This window comes from Emydura macquarii, unplaced genomic scaffold (genome assembly GCF_026122565.2).
Source record: "Emydura macquarii macquarii isolate MOO-44397 ecotype Brisbane River unplaced genomic scaffold, CSIRO-AGI_Emac_v2 contig_2432, whole genome shotgun sequence".
Classification (NCBI taxonomy): Eukaryota; Metazoa; Chordata; order Testudines; family Chelidae; genus Emydura; species Emydura macquarii.
The window spans coordinates 2,551,964-2,572,714 of record NW_027132569.1 but is presented as its reverse complement, the minus strand read 5'-3'; the positions used below and the strand labels follow the sequence as shown (position 1 = coordinate 2,572,714).

Below are 20,751 nucleotides of genomic sequence, written 5' to 3'. Positions count from 1 at the left end.
AAGGCAGTTTTTGTCCCATAGAATTTTAGTGAAGCAAATAACCATAGGTTCACCTAGTGACTAGTCCATCTCCTTTCCTATAGTTAAACAAATCCTGTCTTTCAGCAGCTACACATAGTATGTTGTCAGTACTTGAGAAAAGTACTTGGCTGGCTGTTCTTGACTGCTTTTATGATGGATGTTAAATGGCCCGTATGGAGTGGTGCAGAGTTATAGTATGTATATGTAACAAAGACGCTTCCCTTTGATTATTTCAGAGGGTAAGCAAGGTGTGCTGGTTTTTTCCCCATTTTTGTCTTGCAAGTGCTGTTAGAATTCTCTGTTAAAAGTTGGCCAGCTGGTTTGTTGGTTTAAAGTGTGTTGCAAAAATTCATGTTGAAAGTTTATTTTTATTAATAAATAATATTTAATGATACAATGGAACTGATCAATCAGACGCACAAAGTAACACTTGTTGAGAACATGGAGAGTAAAGCATGAAAATACTTAGTGCTCCTATACAACCCGAAATATCATTTTTGACATCATGAATATCTCCAATGTTTATTCAAACTAGTCATAACCCTCAGTGTACCAGTCTTTGGTTAAGCTCTACATTCTTGATCAAATAGAAAGTAGGGCTGATAACTTTTTATTTAATTTAAAAATTCTGTGAAAATTTTCATCAAATGTTCTAATTATGATGGGGAAAAATCCAGGAACAATTTAAAAACAAGTTTTGTGAATTTTTTTGGTATTTCTATAGGGTTATTTCAAAATTTTAAAAATTTTTTAAAAAGTCTTCTGTCAAATTTGAATTGTGATTGTGAATTGTGAATAGGGAAAAATTACATGAAGATTTGTATGAAATTTTTTTTTAACCAGTTCCATTGATAAAGATGTGTTGCAAAGAAGAATCACAATAATTTAATGGTAGCAAATGTAGACCTCTTTATAAATGTTGTAGGGACTTGTGTATATGCATTAAAATCCTTATGCGAATGCATAGAATAAATATTTATAAATGAATAAAATTAAGCATAGACCTAAGTGGCTGGCTAGCTACCATTGGACATAATAATCTGTCTAATATAGCTCTTGAAAAGAATGATCTCCTATGTTTGAAAAACAGTGATAATCAATATGGTTGGTGTTAGTATGGCGTATACAGTGACTAATTTCCTTTGGTATTGATGTAAATTAAATTTAAGTATATCTATTTCTTTCTATGTTATTTTATCTTAAATGATAAAATTAATAAAATATACTTGTATAACTTATTTATTAATATGTTTCTTTAAAACAGCATATGTAAGTAATGCATTTACAGAACATACGAAACAAGGAGGAATAAATTATGGTGGACAAGATGAGGGAGGGAAAAATAGGAGAATGGGAAATCAGAATGAATTGGTGATAAGGAGAAGATATGATGGTCCTAAATTACTTCACACTAGTAGGTATGATTTTAATTGATAAATGCTTTTATACTAACCTATTGGAATTACTTTTGGAAATGATAATGACATGGCAAAAAGTCAAGCTAGTATAACACAAATCATTTTATAGATGGACAGCCACATTATTGACAAATTGAAATTCTCCCTTTAGTTTTAATTTCTCCCTGGACTGGGACTAGAGAGTGAGCAGATTTTTATGGTGTGCTCTTGGGATGAGAAAGCAGAAGAGGAAGGGCTTGAGCCTACAAAAACTACCAGTGTCATGTTACCACTATGAGAAAGACCACATACGTGAATTATTCCTTTTATTGGGCCAGCTTCTGTTGGTGAAAGAGACAGGCTGTTGAGTTACATAGAGCTCTTTTTCAGATCTGGGAAAGGTACTCAGAGTGTCACAGCTAAATACAAGGTGGACAGATTAACTATGAGGAGGTTACACATGTTGCAAGAGACCTTTCAAGATGAAGTGGTCATCTTGAATGGGGGTCCTTGATCTCAGCTGACAAGTGATCTCAATGGTAAGAATTATGCTTGGTGGTTTGTGCTCACAGGATGAGGCCTTCTGTTCTTAAACCCCTATAAACTGAATGACAAAATGCAGACTTATTAATTGACACTAGCCTCCTGAACATCTGAGAGATGAAGACAAGTCATTGGTGAGATGGTATTGATGTGACTTTTTTGTTATCGAAGTCATAGAAATATAGGACTGGAAGGGACCTCAATAGGTCATCTAAGTCAGTCCCCTGCACTGAGACACGACTAAGTATTCTCTTTCTGATGGGTGTTTGTCTAACTTGTTTTTAAAAATTTCCAGTGATGTAGATTCCACAACCTCTCTCTAGGTAATTTGTCCCAATGATTAACTACCCTTACAGTTAGGAAGCTTTTCCTGAGGTCTAACCTAAACCTCCCTTGCTCCAGTTTTAGCCCATTACTTCTTGTCCTGTCCTCAGTGGCTACGGAGAACAATTTATCACCCTCCTTTTTATAACAATATTTTATGTACTTGAAGAATCTTATCATGTCTCCCTCCTTCTCCAGTCTTCTCTTCTTCAGATTAAACAAACACAGTTTTTTCAATCTCTCCTGGTAGGCCATGTTTTCTAGACTTTTAATCATTTTTGTTGTTCTCTTCAATTTGTCCACATCTTTCCTGAAGTGTGATGCCCAGAACTGGACACAAGGCTCCAGTTGAGGCCTTATCAGTGCTCAGGCTAGTGGAAGAATTACTTCTTGTGTCTTGCTACAACGCTCCTACTAATATATCCCAGGATGACGATTGCTTTTTTTGTTACTGTATCGTGTAAGGGTGGGGCTCATTATCTCTCTAATGTGACTGTGTGTCTTCGGTGTTTCAATACATCCCTCTTTTTCCCATTCTCCTCTGTTCTTGTTCTAAACGATTTGCAAGATTTACAAGCCATTGAGCATGACAGTGATGGGAGCCCCATTTTTATGTGATTTTTCTTGGGCTGTGACTACTAACATGGAAAAGAAGAAAATAATGAGGAAAGCACTTATATTCACAATGGAGGCTGAAGGTTGGTTTTTGGAAGTTTCTACTTCTGGATACTCAACAAATTGTTGTCTCCTTCTTCCCTTGCTGTACTTCCACTTACAGTCAATCAGCTCTCTTAATCCTGTCATATCCCATGCAATTGCCTTTGTTTAAGCTTTGTGACTTGGACTGGCATATTTGCCTTGCCTCAAAAATGTTTTAAATGTTGGCCAGGAGCAAAAGAACATTAAGATGAAGAGTAAGAGAAAGCTGGGGGAAAGGGATTGAAATACAGGATCAGAATTAGTTGGGAAAGTTCAGCTATTTCTTCCCAAATACCTGTTTGCCTATCTTTCCTTTGTCTGTTTTGGAAAGCATCTTTCCTTTTTGCCCAGCTAGTGATATGCAGCAAGCCCTGGTCCTGCTCTCCAGAATAGTTACTCCTGACCAACGCTGATATTCTTGAGATCAGAATCTTACTCTCCATATGCAGAATGATTGCTGGTCATCCTTGCATTCCAGGAAGTTTATATCAGCTGAAGACAAGAAGAAACTTTCTTCATTGACAACTGGAACTGTGGGGTGGAGAGAGTTCTGTGACAAAATGTTGTTTGTGTTTTGCAGCCATGGAGGAGAATATATGTCTAGCGTTAGCCTTGACAACTTGGACAAGTATTTTAAAAAAATCTCCCTCTCCTCTTTAGGAATATGCTGTTTAAAAATACATTAGTAAAAGTGATTGCTATTAAATATCAGTCTACTGATAACTGAATGATTGCATCAGGATCTGAATTGAATGGGGATCAATGGACCTATCAATCAATTCTAAACACTGAGTAATATTATGTCTCGCCCAGAAATCCCCAGGCTCTGGAGGACATAATGCCTTGGAGAGCAGCATCCCCCCCCCCCCATGTTCTAACTCTTTCCTCCTTCTTGAACTCCACAGACTTCCATCCATTGCAGAGCCAAGGAAAGGGGAAACCCACCCCACCCCCAAGCTCTGTATGGAAAGGATATCTTTACATGGATGATCCACCAGGGTTCCTATGTTCGCCTAACTGGAACCCATGACTTGCTGACTTGCATCTTGCTGATGTGAGATCCATCAGGTCACCATTATTTAAAGCTTGCTTTCCAAATCTCATTTTTGGTTTAAAAAAAAAAAAAAGGAAATGGTGGGAAGAAATTTTATTTTTTTTTCAGTGCTAGACTTTTGTTTACAAACACATGACTACAAGGCAGAGAAAACTTGATAGTGTTAGACAAGGAAGTGGCCTGTGATGAAGGTATTTCATCAACCATAATCAACTTTCCCTCATAACTATTTTTGTTATTAACAAGTACTACAGGAAGATTCAAAACATGGCTGTTATAGCTTGTTGTGTACAAAAAAGAGGTTACTTATTGTGGAATACTCTTCCTTTTTATTAAGAATGATTGATTTCAACAGAAGATTGCAAAATAAAATATCTGAGTATGGATATAGGTTAACTGTGTACAGCTGCATGGAGGCTATGTCTTAAAATATGTCAAAGAAAACATGAACTAGAGAGAGACCCCAGGTAGATTCGCCGATTCAAACACCCTAAAGATTTGGGAATTTCAGATGCAAATCCAGATCTGAAATTTATTGCTGGATAACAAACTAAACCAAAATCCTCTATGAAGAATTAAGATTGCTTGGATGATCTTAACCATTCTGTTTATTCAGACACAAAGAAAACCCCCCTGTATTTTCAACCCAGATTACTTTTATTTCACAATAAGAAAACAATCAACAAATAAATAGACCCTGTTTCTCCACTATGTTATACTAGTTTTGGTGGGGTCACAGTGACATAAAATTATTGTAAGAGACTAGAGGAAACAAGCCCAAAGTCTCCAGGACAGAAAGATCACATTGCCTCACTCTTCAACATTCTGCAACTGAACTAGAGTACAAAATAGTAGCTGTTTCCAGCAGATTCATAGACGTTTAAAGGTATAGAAACTGTAACATAGCTGAATACACCACATTAACTATGCTTTTCCTGACTTTCATAAATGTAGGTGTCTATGTAATTTTAATCATAACTCTGAATTCTGTTGCTTTTGATTGCATTTTTTTCTAAACCTAATGTTCTTGTAAGACTTTTTCACTCCTGTGCAACTGATATGTACTCAGTCTGATCTGCAACTTAACAAAGATTTTTGTCTGAGACTAAATCTTATGCATATATGTCCTATATTATCTTGTAAAGTGGTTGCTGTAGCTAAGAAAGGGTATGTCTACTCTACACAGCAAAAAATAAAAGAAAAAAAACCCCAAAACATGGCAGCAAAACTCAGAGACTGGGCCAACTGACTCAGGCTTGTGAGGCTAGGCTCTGGGGCTAAAAATAGCAGTAGATGTTCAGGTTTAGGCTGGAGCTTGGGTTTTGACACCCAGCGAGGGGTAGGGTCTCAGAGCCTGGGCTTCAGCTCAAGTGGGAATATTTACACTGCTCTTCTTAGCCCCATAGTGCGAGCCCTGCAAGCTCAAGTCAGTTGACCTGAGCTCTGAGACTTGCTATTGCATTGTTTTGTTATTTTTTGGTGGTGGTGGCAGTGGCAGTATTGTGTAGACATACCCTGGGGCTATGTCTACACTGTGGTGTAAGTCCAGGGTTTGAACTCCGCCTCAAGCCTAACCCCCCTTGTGTCAACACAAAAATTGTGCTAACCCAGGGCTCAGATCAGAGTCTGAGGACTCTATGGGGTGCAGGATCTGAGCCCGAGTCAAGTCAGAACCCATGGTTCAAACTTTATTGCTTTGGAGAATAGATGTAACCTCACTGGACTCCTGCTCTGGGAGTCTGTCAAAATCCCATGGGTTGATTTTCTTTGTTTTCTGGATAGTCAAGTTTGGAGGACAGTCAAGCTTTCCCACACTGCGCCATGAACAAAGGACTAGAATGGCCACATTTTGGGAATGTGCTAGTAAGTCTGAGATATGGCTGGTTGGACTCTGGCCCACATACTGCAGTGTAGAGGCTGGAGCACTAGGTTGGGACCCAGGGTTCAACAGTTCCTAACCCGGGGTACAAATGAGTGTAGACACTCAAGCCCTTGGTTAACAAACCTAGGATCTGTTAACTTGAGTTTTACTACCCTGGGCTTGCATTGCAGACATACCCTGGGCCTAAGACATTTTAACGAACTGAGCCAAATTCACTGGTGATGGTAATGGTTGTGTAAGTTACATGTTGGATGTAAGTGGTCAAAGAATGAGTGTTAGTGGTAGAGTACTATAACTTGCACTGAAATGATGGTTAGTGGGTGTGGCAAAATAAGTGCAATGGCTATTCCAAGGGGACGGAAGGGAGAGTGTAGCAGAAAATCAAGTGTTGGGAAGATATCAGATCAGGTAGGGGAGAACCTGCTTTATCTTATATCCTCTTGTTAGTTGCTTTTCCCTCTAACAGCCTATCGCTTTCACTCACTTTGGTGGATGTGCAAATTCCAAATCAGTGCATGTCAAATGAGTTCACAATTTACACCCATTTTCTATCTGACATGTATTGTTAATGTTGCATGCTGTTGTTTATTACTTGTATTAATGTAGGACTTAGAAGCCTTTGTCATGGGCCCAGGACCCCACTGCATTAGGTTGTGCACAGAGAACAAAAGACAGTTCCTGGCCCAAAAAGCACACACTAAAAGTACATGTAACTTATACCTTCACTTACATCACACTGAATTTGGCCCCAGTAGCCTGATCATCCCATCAATTACATCACGCAAATCCCTATATATTTTATCGTCCCTTCCTGAATGTTACATTTCCAATATGTATTGGATTTCTCTAGCTAAGCTGGGCCATCACTGTTGATAACATTTAAAGAGTATCCTGTAGCTTGTTCTTTTAAGCTAGTATCTTAATTAAATTGTTAAATAAACATAATTAATTTTATATTTGATGTCTGGGTTTCTTTACAGGTACCTGAACAGAATCAAGACTAAACCATCCATATGATAAAGCTATATTTGAATCTTTGGGTTATTGTTGAATAAACATTAATTTTATTTTTGGTGTCTGTTTTTCTTTATTGCTATCTGAGTAGTATCAATATTAAACTACACTAAACTGCTCATATCGGAAAGCTGTATTTGTATCTTGGACTATATTGATATGTATAAAGTATTCTAATTTTGATCTTGTGGTTTATATTGTTTCAGCCTTCATTGTAGACCATAGACAAAACATCATGCAGTTGGATGTCATTTATTCATCATACATGCATATCCACACACACATATAATGTAAATATAGTAGGTAGAGAGATAGCTATAAGAGGGAATGTTGTGTTTTAAAATCATTGGAGACAGCAAAGTTATGCTCCCTCTCTTTAATAATAACAAACCAGTGCTTATAACTCTTATCAAGCAGTCTGTGCAACGTCTGCATCCTTTCACTAATTTCAACAAACTGTCCTACAGAGTGGGAAGATTAGCCATGTGGATGTTTATCCTCTGTGGAATTGTAGCCATGTTCCCTTCAAGTGAGTAAGATACGAAAATCAAATTTTGTTTGTATTTCTTCTTTCCTGTGTTCCCATTCTGGGATGGTAGAAAGCAATGTCAAGTGATTTAAAGTGTAAGCATACATGGTGTCTTCCCTCATAGCACTTCCATTTTAGGGGGCCTTGTAATCATTTTAGATTCAGACTGTTTTCTTTTGCAGTTCTGTCCTGGGTGGGATCTGTACATGAGGCCCTATTTCATGAAAACAGACACCATTCACTGTACGTTTATTATTAACTGTTGAAACAATTTTTCCTTAATTGAAATTACTTAATAAAATAATGTTTTGTCCATGTGAATGTTATCAACATTTCCTCCCCTCCCCCCATTTTCAGTGAAGAAGAGAAATGGAACATTCCAGCAAACAGGTCGTGAAAGCAAAGCTGCTTCTCTGCAAAATGATAGGCTTAGAAGTGTTCAGCTGACTGAGCAACTCAGTTCATTGAACACCACAAAGTCCTTTATAACGCTCCGCATTAATAAGCATTAATTATAAATTAAACACTAACAAAAGGTAACCTCTGTTATCCATTGGTTTTACTTTCAGGCTCAGAAATGTAACATTGCCCTTACTCATATGCACAGGTTTTGCAGGTCACTTTAGAGCTTAAATTTCCATTGCTTTGCGGGAACAAAAGGTACCGTGGATTCAGATAGTTAGTGAGAGATTTGCAGCCACCCAATCCATGATGCCAGTATCTAAACAATGAATGGACTTCAGAGGTGACTTAAATCACAGTGAAGGTTACACATTGGAAAGTCAGTGTAAGTTATGTGCTTAGGGGACAGAAGTTGGTGGGAGATGTAGACAAGAACTCAGCTCACAGGAAGATGTAATAGGGTTATGTGCTTTTCCTGCTATACCCAACTTACAACCATTTATGCCAATATGCAACTTGTACCACTATATGTCTATCTGAATTTGGCCTAATATGAAAGGAAAGGCTGATGTCAGTTACATAACTGTAAAACAAGCTATAGCAGATTTCTACCTCGTAACTGAGATCTGAGCCCAGGGGTCTAATTCTGATCTCGTTTGGCCTTAGTGTAACTCCACTGACTCCAGTGCGGTTGCTCTGGATTTACACTGGTATAAGTGAGATCAGAATCGGGACCCAAATCTGTTGTCCATGCCTGAAGGGTCTTTCAGGAAACGTTTCTTCTTCTCGGCATGCTCGGTGTGGCTTTAGCCTGTGCTTTGTGTGAGGGTCTGTCTCTTCCTGTCTCTCTACGCTCAAGGTACAATGCTGTTATGGTGCCATCAATATGTAATTCATTCTCAGCTGCTGGTAATGTGGCTTTGTTCAGCTCTGCATCTCTCTGTTTCCTATTATTCCTGAGGCACCACCAAGTGAAATAATAAATATGTTGTCAGAAAGGAACAGACTAGCTTATTTTCACTGTTTGAACATAACCACGTTAAAAAAAAAAAAAAAAAAAAAAGCAGAAATCCAGGGACTCTGTCAATGTTTTAATGGTTCATGTATAAGTGTATTGACACTGAAAGTCTGGTGTCTGAAGACGGAGCTCTCATAGGCACCGACAGACTGCAGCTGCTCTTGATGCAATATTGGAAAGGCCTAGAGGGAGGAATTGCTCAGGAATTCTGACAAAAAATAACATGCGTAGGAAATATGGGCTAAGGGTGGAAGCTGCCGAAAGCTGTATTTTTATTAATGAGAGAGTTTGCCTCCAGTTTTGTTTATCTCCGATGGAAAGGAAGTTTGTAGCCAGCGTGATGCATGGGAGGGGTTGGTCAGGATGATGTCATAGCAAAAGGGAACAGAGACTGATTGTGTGTCACACATGCTGGAAGCAGAGCTGCTGAGGCCCATAGCAGCCACCTTATCAATTAGGTAATGTCTGACCTAGATTGGGGGAATTTCATTACATTGTGCTACGTTGTGTTGATGTGTTACCAAACATCTGTAAGGACCTTTCATTTTCTTGGGGAGCATTGACTTAAACTGAATCACACTCCTAAGACTGAGCGGGGGAATGATAACTCCCAAAAACACCAGGAGGGCTTTGCCCTCAATGGGTTTCCTATTGAGATGCAACAGACGCTGCTACGTGCAATTTTGACGGCAAGATAAAGTGCTGTTTACATTTACCCTTCTAACATGCATTGGTTACAATAACAGCAAACATTAATTAGTAATGCTGAGCAGTTGTTTTGTAGAGACTGCTAGGCTGTCTTGTTGGATTTTTGATCCTTTTAGAGGCAGATTCAGAAGCCAAGAGAAACAGGAAACACTAGTAGAGTTCTTGCCTTTGTAAATGTGTATTTTGCTATTTGAACAAAGTTGTTTATTGGTAATGGTTAGTACTGAGGTATATGGTGTCTTTCATCTGAGGATCTAGAAGCATTTTATAAACAAAATGTAAATAACCCTCATAATGTCCCCACGATGGAGCAAGATTGTAAGTGCTTGGGGGCAGGGATCATCTTTTTGTTCCGAGTTTGTACAGCATTTAACACAATGGGATTATACTAATACAAATAATATTACAAATCATATTATAATAATATGTCTATTTTACAAGTGAGTAAAACAAGGCACATAGAAGAAAAGGCCAAGGTTTTCAAAAGTGAGTGGTGATTTTTAGTGCCTCAGATTTTGGGTGCCCAACTTGACACACGCTAAAGGGGGTCTGATGCTCAGAAAATGCTGAGCATCAATCCACTGATAATCAGGTCCTTTTTAAGATGTTTCAACTTGGAACCCCAAAAAGTGAGGTATCCAGAATCATAATCATTGCTGAGAATCTTAGTCAACATGTCTTGCCAGATCTGGGAATAGACCTCAGGCTCAGGGACACCCAGCCTTAATTAGAGCGATTAGACAACACTTCTGCCCATGAGCCTGTCTAGATTTGCAGTTATTTTAGCTGGAGTAAGTGAATCAGGGTGAGCTAAGGTATAGGCCTGGGTTAAGATGCCAGGTGCAAAGGTTCTCAGGTTAATTGGTAATATAACCCCACTCCAAAACTATATTATTCTGTTTACTATGTGCTAAAAGTGCCATCTGGAACTTTACAAACAAATGAGAAATGGGCCCTGCCCCAAGAACTTGACAATCTAGTTAATTAATAAGGTCTTTTCTTATTGCAGTCATACAAAGGCCATGTTTTTTCTCATGAATGTAGCCTAAGCATAATCACAGGCGATCAGTGATCACATACCAGAGACCATAGTTTCTCAACCTGTGGGACATGTACCGCTAGGGGTATGCGACACACAGGCAGGGGGTACCTGGGAAAAAACAGAGTGAAGAGGAGGCAGGCGGCAGCTGCTGACTTCTGGGGAAGCCAGGCAGTAGCCCCCTGCTTCCCACCTGGTCACAGCTCCCAGCTGGGAAGAGGGCGGCAGCCGCTGGCTCTTGGGAGAGACAGGCGGCAGCCGTCCGCTTCCTGCCAGGTCCCAGCTCTGAGGTGGGAGGTGGGTGGCAGCCACTAGTTTTTGGGGGAGTTGGGCAGCAGCCCTCCACTTCCCACATGGTCACAGCTCCCAGGTGGGAACCCGGTGGCAGCCTCCCTCATCTCACGAGCTGGGCTCGCAGCTGGGTGGCAGCCACCTGCACTCCAGCTCTGAGCCGAGGGACAGCCTCCAACGCCCCGGCTTGAAGACAGGCAGCAGCCACCTGCCCGCATCCCTGGGTCCCAGCCGGCGCAGAAGCCTCCTCTGCCCCAGCTCGGATTGGGTGGCAGTCGCCCACCGCCCGGGCTGGCAGCCAGGCAGCAGCCGCCTGCAACTTACCCAGTTGGCAGCCCCCCTCCCTGGCTCAAAGCCCAGTGCCCAGAAAACGTGTCAATTTCACTGTTCTAGCTGAGCAGTGAAACTGACAACTACAACAGCCCCAGATTTCACCAGTTACCCTCTTTTCCTGTCTGTCTGTCTCTCTCTCTCTCTCACCCACCCTCCTTCCCTGTCTCTCTTTCACCCCTTCTTCTTCTCAAATCTATGGCAAAAAAGTTTGTGTGGTGCTTTATATTCCCCAGCATTGGCATGCCGCTCAACGCCTCCTAGCTTTGGCCAACATCACCTCTAGCCCAGGTACATACTTGAGTTGTGCACCCCTGGTGTAAAGGTGGTAATCCTACCCACACTAGATCTGACATCTGTCATATCACGGCCTTATATACTCGGCCCTTCTTCCAACATATGGCACACATTAGTCTGTAAATACTTATTAAAATTTTCAGATGTTAGGGGGTACTTGATACTTAAAAGGTTGAGAAACACTGCTATAGACAAAAGAATACAACCGTAGCTTTATATGGGATGTCCAGATATGGGAGAATCAGAATGACTATTGAAAATACACACAGGGAAAAAAAGGACAGTGACATGACTAGATGCATAACACCTGATTCTGATCTCACTTAACACCAATGTAAATCAGGATTAGCTCTGTGGAATCTGTGAAGCTATACTGGTGTAAAGTCAACATGAAAAGAAAATCAGGCACACAGAGAATTAAACAGACTAACCAAGTGATGTGTTCATTCCTGCCAAATGCCCGTCTTTTATCCCCCTAAACAGACCAGTCTTGTAAGCCTCTTTAAGTCTCTGGTATGTTAAACTGATATCGGAGCTCAGCTGTTACTGCACTATAGAGACAAGCATGGCTGAAAGAAAACTGTGTTTACTGGTTCTCCTTTGCCATTCAAGGCCTCCACGCCCCCCACATCCCCATCAGAATAACAAAGCACAACTGGGAAATTCCAGTAATATTTCCCAGTGCTGGCTTTGAGAATATTCTGACACGTCTCTGAATGCAGCACAGGATTCCCTTCTGGTGGAAGCCAACCTGCAGGCTGTATGGTCTACAACCTGTTGAGCCAGTGGGATAGAGCAAATGATATGAAACTGCTGAGTGGAGAAAACACAGCATCCCCTCGCTCAGAGAGCAATAGATTTAGGAGCTCTTCTTAAGTAAAAAATTCATCACTAAAGAGCTTTCTTCCAAGACCCACTGAGAAATTGTCTCCCTCTCTTTTATTTATATATATATATATTGCAGCTCACCTAACCCAGGCTGCGAATACTTGAACTAATGGGCTTATTAGTTATCCTTGCCTGAAAAAAAAAATGCAGTGGTGGGGTTTAAGATGGCACAGAAATGACTGAAGCATCATTGCTGAACGTTAGGGACATTTTTCATGACGTATTAAGATAGCTACTAACTTTGACTTTTCCTGTAGGACTGAACGGAGAGCTAGGAAATAGCAATGTCGTATTTCCTATCATCTGCAGCACTAGAATTTCAATCAAAATCAAATAAACACGTAGTCTTGGAATTACCCTTAAGATACAAAATACCGTAATTCCTTGCTGGGAAAAGCTAGTGCCCTCCTGACCAATTGGTTATTTTTATAGCCTTTGTAATCGGGATTTTTAGACCCCTATCTTGGAAATTACTCTACTTGGGTGGACCGCTGCACAGAGCACATTGAAGTCCACAGGATCTCTCTAAAAAGTAAATGGAGCTTCATTCTGGGCTCTAGTTCCTCCCACATGGAATAACTTGCAGGATGGGGCCCTTAATTTTATATGCTGCAATCTAATGTTTGAAATATGATTAGCTCTTGCTCAAAACTGGAGCAGGGAGAAAACCATTGAAATGTTTTTGTGAAAAGACATTGTCAAAACTTGAAAATCCATAACATTTTATTTAGCTCTCCTAAAAACTGGCAACATTTGAGTTTACTCTCTTGGAGGAGATTGGGAAGGTCCTGTCACACCCAGAAGCCTATTTAACTGTCAGCGAGGAAGGGGTGTGATTTGTGAAATAAGGACCACTTGCAATACTGGAGTTCAAGTCTTAGTTTTCTGAGTAGTTTAGTGTAGAATAACAAAAGGCATATTCTTCAGTATAGACTATATTTTCAAGGAGATGGGGCAAAGTGGTAACGAAAAGTGACAGTGACCTACACCTTTTATGCAACAATTCCCTCACTCCCTTTTCCCCTACTTCCAATTGGCAGCAGTGAGAATCGTGGCTGAGATATCCTTTTAGGACCTGGTTCCATGCCCACTGAATTCAATGGGATTCTTTCTATTGACTTTAATAGGCTTTGGATCAGGCCCAATATGTAGCTGATTTAGAACTGCTTGGAAAATGGGGGATTTGTGATTAAAATTCCCACAGAAAAAATCCCCATTTGAAATTTTCCCAAAATAAACAGTTTTCCCCTGGGAAAATTGGAAGACTTAAGAAAGTGTGGAAAAGCCTATTTCCTCTCCACTTTCTGACCGTTTTCCAACTTTTGCCAATTGAAAGATTGTAATCAAGTGTGAAAAATATTTCTTTCCACTTTCTCACACTTTTTGATTTTTACCAAATGGAAAAAAGTCAAAGGTGATGTTTTGTGTTACTTTCCAAGAAAATGAAAGTGAAAAAAAATTAAAGAAAGTGTTACTTTAATACTTCCTTTTTCAAAAAGTAACATTACTTACTTTCTCTATCTTTTAAACATTTTTTTAATTAATACTTGTTTCTTGCTTTTCTGGAGGAAAAAAACAAACTAACAAAAAACTTGAGTGAAGATGGGTATTTTCCCACAATTTTTAAATGAAAAGTTTCAGAAACACCAATAAACTTCAGGGTTTTATCCTGAAATTTTTCTTTTAAATCGTATTTTGAAAAACAAAATATTTAATTGAAAAGAAGATTTTTAGTTTGCAAAATAATTCATTTTCAATAAAATCACATTGTTTGATTGAAAAAGACTTTTTTCAGGAAAAAATATTTCAACACTAAGTTGAGGATGTAAAACAGGTAATTGCATGATCAGTTTGCAATTTATAATGTGCAGCTCTGTGAGTAATGAGTAGTTCTGGGCAAGTCATTCGTGCCTAATAATTCTTCAGATCATTTTGTGAAATCCACGAACCAGGAGAAGAGAAGTGCTCCTCCGGTTGTCTCACCCCTGGGGCTTGATCTAGTAGGTGTGCTCAGAGGCTGCTTACCAGATTGGGTCCTATTCAAAATCTGGCCAGAGGAGAAGGCAGTGGCAACAGTGCCCCCCTCATAACTTTTAGCCCAGGGGTTAGAGCAGACACCTGGGATGGGGGTCACCCAGGTACAATTCCACCCTCAGGCAAAGGAGGAGAGAGGTTTTCTGGACTCCTGTCTCTCAAGTGAATGCTCTAACCACTGGGCAATGGGAGAGTCTGAGGTGGGAGGAGCTACCTCACCCTCTTCTGTTGGAGCTCTTGCACTGTGTGTAAATTCTTAGAGACATAAAGGGAAAGAGAAAATATCCCTCTGTAACCCTCTGTAACCTAGTGGTCAGGGCACCCACCTGGGAGATGGGAGACCCAGGGTCCAGTCCCCCTGCTCCAATCATTCTTTATCCCAAGTGGTACAGCTTCAGCAAGAGAGTTTGTGGGTGCCCCACATCAGAATATCCCCTAGTTTAGTGGTGAGAGCACTCTCCTGAGAGGTGGGAGGTGTCTGTTCAAATCTTTTCTACCCCTCAGGTAGATAGAGAACAACTGAACCTGGTTCTCCCACATCCCAGCTGAGTGCTCTAGTCACTGGGCTAAAAGTTATAAGGTGGGCACCATCACCTCCTCCTCTGGCTTCTTGCTAAAATGGCATAGGTGCCTAAACTCAAAAGAGGGTTCCCAGTTGTGAACTGCTAGCAGAGATAGGCCCTTCCCTGCAGCCTGGGCTTAGTTGCCTATCTCTGTAAGGCTATGACTTGTCTACATTAGAGCTAGAAGTGTGATTTCCAGCTCATGTTACATGTAGTTATGCTGACTCTCCTCAAGCTAGTGTGCTGAAACTAGTAGTGTAGCTGAAGTAGCATGGGTAGAGACACAGCTGAGCCATGTCAAGCATGTACCCACCAGTTGCAGGTGTGATTGTACTCTGCATGGCTCAGGCGTCTTGCTACCAGTGCTACTGCAGCTATGCTGCTATTTATACTCAGACTAGCTAGATGAGGCTAAAACAAGTACGTGTACACAAGCAGGGGAATCACACCCCTCACTTGTAGGGTAGACATAACCTTAGGCTTTGTGAATTGCAGTGATTTTCCAGATGCCGCAAAGTTAGGCGTTGTGATACCCCACATCATGCTACCTAATCCCTTTTGTGTATCCAGGCCCTTGCCTGTGTCTGTTCCCTCAGTGGATGAGTACAGTCAGGTTTCCAGCTCAATCACTATTACAAATCTGAAGTGTGCTCAGTGAATACTCTGCAATGTTCACTTCAAATTAGCTGCCTCAGCAATTATTCCTGGCAGTCAACTTATTTGTTAGCATAACTATGGAAATCCAACACAAAAGGGTTGTGACACACGAATGCATTAAAAAATTTAAATGCAAGTCAGGGGAAGGCTCTGTTCTCCTTTCATGCTGAGGCGTCAACGTTGCAGGATGTCAGCTCCTACAACAGGAATCAAAAGGTGTGGAAAGGGATTGCAAAGCATCACACCCGAGCTGGGTGTTCACTTAACTGGGGACCAGAGCCAAGAGAAAATAAAGGCCCAGAAAGCAGCTCACTGGAAGGCAAAGTCAATAATAAAGGTGCAAAGGGCACCAGTGAGATGTCTAGCCTATTAAGAGAGAGTGTTATGAAGTCAGCCTTCATATCCCTTCATGGAATAGCTAGGGTTTTTTTGTTGCTGCTGCTGCTATCTGATTTTGACTTCATGTAGGCGTTTTGGGCGGGGCATTAATTTTCATTTTTGAAATAACTGCCTTCTACCCTATCAAGCTCAGAACCAGTATTCATATTTGGATAAAAATACTACATTTAGAACCTGAAATGAATGCAAGTGCTGATGATTTCTGAGGTTGCAGAAAGGAAAATTCCACACAAAGAAAGCAGTGGGATTTTCAAAGGCTTCCTCAAGGAAGGAATAAACATCTCTTTCTGGGCCAGGTCAGTGTTTTGTTTTAGGTTTTTCCTTCCAAAAACATGTAGATGTTTTCACCAAGAAAACTGCCTTCCACTTTGCCCACAGTGTGGGTTCTATGGTGATTTCTGCTTGCTGGGCCACACTGTCTTAGGCAAACTCTTGCCATTATAGGCCCTGATTTTACAAACACTTATGTACATGCTTAACTTTTCCACCATGCATAGCCCCATGGATTCCAATGGGACTGTTCACAGCAGTAAAGTTAAGCATGTGCCTAAGTGTTTGCAGGATCAGGGCCATAATTAGCAACATTTCAGATTAATACTGAGAACAGCTTGTGTAGGCAGCTCAAAACAAAACTTCCCAATCAATTTTCTTGCACAATTTTCAATATATAAACATTTAGCACACATAGCAAGGCAGTGACATAAGAATGATTGATAAACTGTCTCTCCCTGTTATATGCAAAAGAAGAGTTCATCTAAATCATAGAAAGTTCCCACTGCTCCTTTGAATCCTGCTTCTGCTACTAATCTTGGAGTTGTGGCTGACCCTTCCACCCCACTGCTACTCAGAGAGAGAGAGAGAGAGAGAGTATTGACTCATTTGTGCCCAAGGAAAAAAGAAGAAACTTTCAGGCACAAGATAAAGAACTGCTGCATCAGGTCACATTAAACTTCCTGCAGAGAGCTGAGTGAAAAGGCAATCCCTCCCAAAGAGACACAGGTGTATCTTCCAGCAACTGATTTGGTTTCTATAAGAAACCTGTGGAATAACTCCTAACACAAAATGGAGAAAAGCGTTTGAAAGCAAAGTCAGCCCACCCCACTGTGGTATCTAGGAAAAAGATCACAACAATTCTTTGACCTCACTTCACTTCACTTAACAGAAGTATTTACTGGACACGCAAGGTGAGGAAACAGGAATTGAATAGTTTATAGATCACTAAAGAGACTTATTAATAACAATGTGTAGGGTAATGTGACAGATCTTTATGGATATATATATATATATATAAATAAAAGCACAGTATTAGAGCAAAGCGCAATGTATTATATAGACCCTTAAAAGCATAACAAAAACAATAACCCCTCACACACTCAAGACTTCTACAAATATCTCTAACTAGCTTACCCATCCCATAGGCTAGGCCGCACACAGCCATTTCTGCTCTCTCCAGAAACAAACATCAGAAATGACTGTCTTGTTACCAGCTTGCTATTTTGGTGTGAACAAGTATGAATCTCTGAGACTAGATGAATACCTCCACCTTCCTATCATGTCTCAGATGTGTTCTCCTTTTATGTGTCTTCAGAAGTTCCATAAATGAATACAAATTGGTTAATTAAAAACATACATAATATTTAAAACCATGCAGTTTACTATACACTAATATTAAACATTAAATGTGAACAGTGAATATTCTTTTCTATGGGGGTCTTCTTCTAAACTTCTTTTGTATCTTCCCCATGTTCACCTTCCTTATTTCTTACTGCCCCATAATCACAGCGTAAACCCCACAGGTTCAGTGGACCCCTGGCCGGCAACTCAGGACTTGGTTTCATTCTTGGCTCTGCTATGGACAACTTGAGCAAGTCACTGCATTTTGTGCCTCTATTTCCCCTCCCATCTCTTGTCTGTCTGATCTACTTAGACTGTAAACCCTTCAGAGCAAGGATTATCCATGTGTTTGTACAGCACCTAGCAGAGAGGAGTCCCAATCTCATTTGGGGTCTCTAGGTACTAAAGTAATAGAAACAATAACATGTCAAAACTTCCTTCATGCTGTGAAGGAATGGACTTGGTTCCCTCTGGAACCTGTCAGTGCTATTCCTGAAATGACCAAAAGGGACACTGCAAAGAGACAGGGTTTAATTTGCCGTAGTCCTTTTACAGCTAGGGAAAAAGTGAGTGCAGATCATAAAGGTAACTTTTGACCCCCCACTTCCCACTCATTCTTCCACAGGCATAAGCGATCTGTCGTTAGATTCTGCTTCCCCACTCTCTTCAGGGATGAACCTGCTGCCTTTACAGTGCTCCTTGTCCTTGCCTGCTGAGAAGCTGAGCTGTTGTATTTCTAAATCACCAGGTCAAACCAATCAGTTCTAATTTTATTGGGAATTTAGATCTGTTCATTAAATTACATTTCAGCAACAGCGGCTTGCAACTTGGAGAACCCTTCCCATTTGTATGCAGATTAGTGGTTTCCAGTGGTGGTGATGAAACTTGGGAGAACCACGATGGCATTTATTTCATTTATGTATTATGTTGCAATTTTTGACCTTGAAAGGGTGAGAGTTTCAATTGTTTTTTCAGCCCCTGAAAAAAGATTTCCAGAAGTTCTCCGTCTTCTGTGCCATATCTTCTCCATGTCTCTAAATGCGGCTGCCTCCTTGCTTATGTGAGTATACCCTCTGCAATTTTTTGTGTGCATATTTATATCTTGGTGGCTGTGTTGCCAAGGAACTCTGAAAGAAAGCAGAGCTGAGATAACTTCTAATCCACCTTTCTGTGATAATGTGGCGCAATTGAAAAAAGCCAGGGGTCTCTCTCTCTACTCTAGCTATGCCCGAGATGTGGTAAACCGGGGGGACTTTAACAGATGCTACAGGCATTTGGGAGAGAGTAAAGTTCCAAGACCAGTGCTTGGTGGGGGAGGGGAATAAATACCTGGGCACTTGGAAGTTGTAGGTCTTTTGTTAGGAAAATTTAGAAATTGAATGAACACCTGCTTGTGAAGCAAGAGCAAATAGACTGTGGGTGGGGAGTGACAATGCCAATCCCTGAACAAACACGAGTGGTATCTCACAGCAAGGCTTTGACAGAGTCGTGGAGTTAGATATGTTTAACACACACACCTCGCTCTATTACACAAGATTATCCATGCCACAGTGAATCTCCTGATGGGCAAGCTATTATCTCTCCAGGGAAGTTCTTACCACTACGCAAAACACAGTGGATAAAAACAGGAAGTAGCGCTGGGCAAAGAGCGGGCATGGGAAAGGGAGGAAGAGGGACGACTTAGCATTACTGACATCTATGACTAGCCTCTATTGTTCTTCATGGCTGAGTATCTTGGCCTCCTCTATGTTCTTCATGTATACATAATGTGATATATCCACTGTTAGTTGGAACTCACAACGTTATTCTGCTGAATCTGTTCCTGTCTGGCAAATAGGGGTGGTTTGATGGAAAATCTTTGGAGGAGAAGTAATTTTCTCTTTGAGAAGGATTTTAATTAAGTGTTTTACTCATCTTGATAATGGGCCAGACTTGCTTGTGTTGCAACTGTCTTGATTTCAAGAGGTTCACAATAGGGATAAATATGGCCTATCATACATAGTTCCTCAGGTTGGGCAGTTTTTTGCCAATTGACTTTTGTATGATCCACTAATGCCTATAAGACCTGCAGCATTTACTACATGGGAAGTGTTTTGAAAATGTTTTTTCTTTTCAAGATTAATTTGTCATGTGGATATGGAAGACTATGATCAGCTCAAATTTTCCTTAGATCACTACTGACAGAAAGTTGCTACCATCTGACTGCTCTTTTAGTGGCTACCATCTTTGTAGAACTTCTAATGGGCAGGTGGTCGTGTAAAAGTAAAGCACTTATTACTGGTAGCCTTGTTGCTCATCTCAGCAAAGAGGCAAAGTACCAAATGAGACCAAGATCCTGCCTCACCCTTAGTGTTGATACTTTCAGGACTGCGTGAGACATTTTTGAAGAGTATTATGTAGCTCCTGTCCTGCCACTGTCTATGTTGTATGCTATCTGTTCTGTACACAGAGGATTTCAGTTCCCCTAAAAGACTGTGTTTTGCCATTTAATCAGGATCCTCTGCTAACTGTTTGCACAGCCTTTTACCTGAGAGATGGCTTTGGCTGGGATCAGGACAGAAGAGCAGGGAATGAACTTGTGTTAGGGAGAAGTTGTGCATTTTTTGTCTATGGATTTTTTTTTTTTTTTTTTTTTTTTTTTTTGGAAAGACTCATTCCACAAATAAAATATAACAATCAGCCTTGGATCTTAGTATCCACATTAAGACACAATGTATATCAAACTCAATGGCATTAAATACAAGCAAATCAGAAAAAGGCACAGGTCTATTCAATCTCAGAATTGGCGACCTTAACTGGCATTTCTTAACTTTTAAGAGGCTGACTTTGCAACCATAATGATGTTCTTTTAATGTAGTTTTTGGGAAGTAATTTCCAAGGGTTGTCTTTTCTTTCAGCAAATGGAAAAATCCCACAAAAATGTCATCATTGGAGAGGGGGGAAAGAAATTCCTCAACCTCTCTTGTTGAAGCTATTCCACTGTGGCTAACTAATGAAAGAGTGACTGGAGTAGGTGGACTGGGCCCTGAGTTTACACATGAATGCCCT

General features: G+C 40.5%; 1 long non-coding RNA gene across 5 annotated transcripts in view; it reads left to right on the top strand.

Annotated features, from left to right (window-relative positions):
* Positions 1-20,751, top strand: part of LOC137162568 (uncharacterized) — a 136,820-nt gene that overhangs the window by 48,054 nt on the left and 68,015 nt on the right. For 2 of the 5 annotated variants that reach the window (XR_010922405.1, XR_010922401.1), the window contains exon 1: positions 18,562-18,763. The exons of 2 other annotated variants lie outside the window; for them this stretch is intronic. This is a non-coding gene — a long non-coding RNA (uncharacterized lncRNA). Of the gene's footprint in view, positions 1-17,160; positions 17,274-18,561; positions 18,764-20,751 lie in introns of those variants that run through there. One more of the 5 variants, XR_010922402.1, reaches the window with a different exon arrangement.